A 3,663-nucleotide genomic window follows, 5' to 3' on the forward strand; every position below is an offset into this window, starting at 1 on the left:
GTGGGTGACTCACCCCTGCCCAGCAGCAGCCTGCTGCCTGCTCCCCCGGCCAGGAGGCTGCTCCGGCTCCAGACAGAGCCATTCCTTTCCCGGGTTGCACAATCCTGCTGGGCGGCCCAGGCAGACGGGTTGCAAAACACGAAGCTCCTCGTGGCTGTCACACTCTGGCGACTCATCCCAGGGCCAGCTGTGGAGCTCATCTGTCAGGGGCACCAGGCTTTCCAAAACCACAGATGAAGATGCCACTAAGCAGGGTTTGAACAAGCAGTAAATTGGGAAAGTCCTTATTTTCTATTGAAACTGGGCAAGAAAATAATAAAATCATAGAATCATAGTATCATTCAGGTTGGAAAAGACCCATGGGATCATGGAGTCCAACCATAAAAAGCATCTACTGCAATGAGCCCAGTTTTGCAAACCTCAAGGCGTGTACAAGGTGCTGGCTGCTGGCAGGGAGAGGGAGGGATGGGGATGGAGGAGGGATCATTTTTCTTTTTCTGATACATCTTTCATTAATAAAGCACCTGTGGGGTGCAAATCAGGCCCCCTCTGCCGTGGGGAGCAGGGGCAGCACCGTGCTGGGTGGTTGTGCCGGCCCCCGACACCAGGCAGGGCTGTCCTGATCGAATGTGGTCAGAAGTAATCCCACACAATTATTCTGAACAAGCACTGTTTTCCTTGGAAATAAAGAGCCTTCTTTCAAAATATCCCATTTTTATGAAATATTGTTTTTCTGCTGCCAAGTTTGATTGGGATTTTTTCCAAAAATTATGATTTTTTAAATTCTCTCTCCTTTTTTTTTTTTTTAATCTGAAACTCTCCCAAAAAACTCCATCAGAGAGAATAGAAAGAGTGTGGAAAGATTGTGTTTTCTGATGGCTCAACCATGGCTGCACCCAGACTCTGTGTGATGAGTAACCTGGGTTTATTAACAAACAAAGAGCGATACACTTGCTGCAGACTCTGACTGTAAACCTGGTGTGAGCTGCAAAGGCAGGAGACTAGAACCCGAAATTGTTCAAACCTCTTCTGATTACTGCTAGGAAGCTAAGTAGGTTGTCCTCAGAAATTCTGGGAAAGGACAATATCTAAGCTAGGTGTGTTGGGTCAGGGCAGCTGACAGCCTGCACACAGCGCTCCCTCATTCGCACTAATTTCTGTGGTGTCCCTGAGATCCTCAGGAAGTGTTTCTCTTTCCTTCATCTTTGAGGACTGGATGTGTCTCTGCTCCTTGCTCTCCCCAGAAGCTTCTTCCCCAGCTTTTCCCAGATCACAGCCCCAGTCCCGGATTTCTCCTGCCTGCATCTCCCTCGGCCATGCAACCATCTCCCCTGTTAGGGCAGTGACAGGTTTGCACCAGGGAGGTGCAATTTCACCCACCCTCCGGAGCAGTCTTCCTCCCTGGAAAGATCTGAAGAATAAGTTGCAAAGAAGCAACTCATAGCCACACAGCCATGGGGCAGGAGAAATGCCCGTTCATGTTGTCATGTTGCCCACTAATGCGAAACTAATGTGCTAATAAAGAGCACAGAGGAAACTGAAGAGGAAGAAGCCACAAAGTGCTGGGTCAGGGGAGGAGATCGAAGGGTCCTTCCCTGGGTATTTCCTCACCGCAGAGAGATGCTGGAAGAGGAGAAACTTCTCACATGGTTCCAGCTCCTAGCAGAGGAGAGCGTGCCACTTTGTGCTCAAGCATGCGACATACGGCCAGCAACGCTGTTAATAGTGGTTGAAAAACACATAGGAAAAACAAAATCCAGCAGAGTCAAATCATCAGCACCCACCACAGCACGTCCAGAGCTCTTGCCCAACATACTGAAATTGTGTTAGGAGTATCCTCCAGAAAAGGAAAGTAGGAAAACCACTTTCTCCTGGGCTAGTTTCTCCTGCTCAGGAAGGGGCGATTGTTACTCTGGATAGCTTTTACAACCACAATGGCTTTTCCAACCACACAACAACGGCCAGAGTCTCTCTGTCATTCAAACTACCAGCCTATGCTTTAAATGACATAGTTTCCAGGCTGAACTTTAAAGCTCCTTGACTGGTCATTACAAAGTTTCCTAGAAAATTTTAGCACGTGAGCTTGTTGTTGGCATCTAATACCAATAAACGAGCCTTGGTGCTGGTGCTTTCCATCCCCAGCACGGCGAGTGAGAACATCAGAGGTTTCTCTTTCCTGTGAAAAACCCACACGCCAGCCAGGTAATTAATTTTCTGCTTTTGAGGAGAGCTTAGTCTGGCAAGGAGTTCAAGGCAGGAGCATTAGCAGCGCTCAGCTCCCGCTGAACCCCGGGAGAGATGGATGTGCCTTCTCCGAGGGGTCTGCTCGGCTGGAAGGCAGCTAGTGAAAGCAAAATAGGCTTCCTAACAGCAATCGCATCCTGAGTCATTATTTTCAGATACTTGAGTGTCAGCCAAGGACATACAGTGAGTGTGTCTCAGCATGAGCCCTGTTGATTTTATTTTCCACCATGCATGAGGTTGCTGCCTTTCCTGGGCTTTGTGTGGTTGACCCAGCTCTGCCTGACTTCTCAGCAGAAGAACTTCTTGGTGGCATCCTGCACCAAGCAGGGCCCAGGGCCTGTCTCAGAAACCTGACATAATGAGGAGGTGTTGTTGCATCCCTGGGCACCAGCATTCCATCATTTCCTCATCCAGCATGCAATGTGTTGGGGTTTCACCACAGGGTTTCCACATGGGTTGTCCTCCGGGCAAGGACAGCTCTGGTTAGTCAGGAACCTGGAGGCTTTTTGGAGTGCTTCTACAAACCAGATGGGTTATTGCACAAATTGCAGCAGACATTTCCACCTTCTCCTGTCCACAGCTGCTTCAGGAGGTGCTGAGGGGAGGCCAAGGTATTGTTTCTGCCCCTTCTCATTGTTGCAGTAGTCGTCCTAAGGGAGCAGGGCAACAGTTTTCTCCACGTGCTGGGATCGGTGACCTGCAGGTCTGTGTGAGGTGATTTGATGAAAGAAAACCACACATTTTGCCAAGTCTTTTATGCACTGGTCGCTCTTCATTGACAACTGCCGACTGTGCCCCAACCAGCTCCCCCGTGGAGGGGGGCTGTCTGGTGGCAGCAGGTCACCACAGAGGTGTTCCTGCACCCTGAGAGCAAGAGGTGCTGGTGGCCTCTGTGCAAATCCAGGTATTGCTCCCAGGTCACTGCGCTAAATCGGCCAGTTGGATAAGAGGCTGGGTTTTGCCTGGATTCCTTTCACGTCCCCAGTCTCAGCTCTTGGCCCCAGAAGGTATGAGCACTAGCCACACCCCAGAGCTCACACCCTGGGTTGGGTGCCTGGTGCATGATCCAGATGGGTCCCTTCTTCCAGCTTGGATCTTCGATGCTGCTGCTGAAGAGGGTGCACACGTGGTTGTTATGGGCCAACGCAATGATGTGGCACGTCACCTCAGGGACAGATGCCCATCTCCAGGAGGTGACACATCATCCCTCCTTGATGCTTCTCCCCACCATCCCTTCCTTTGCCCCATCTTGCTGAGCCCGAAGAGCACAAAACGACTGGGCAGCAGCTTTGCTGCATTTTTGCAGGGGCTGGGGGATCCCCTCCCCCCGCGGCCGCTGCTGTGTGTAAGTGTTTTATTGTTTGCCTGTTGAGGTGTGAATGAAGTAATGGGCTTTCTCCGTCACTTCATCCGTCTCTG

This window comes from Calidris pugnax, unplaced genomic scaffold (assembly GCF_001431845.1).
Source record: "Calidris pugnax isolate Ruff unplaced genomic scaffold, ASM143184v1 scaffold152, whole genome shotgun sequence".
NCBI classification, from domain to species: Eukaryota; Metazoa; Chordata; class Aves; order Charadriiformes; family Scolopacidae; genus Calidris; species Calidris pugnax.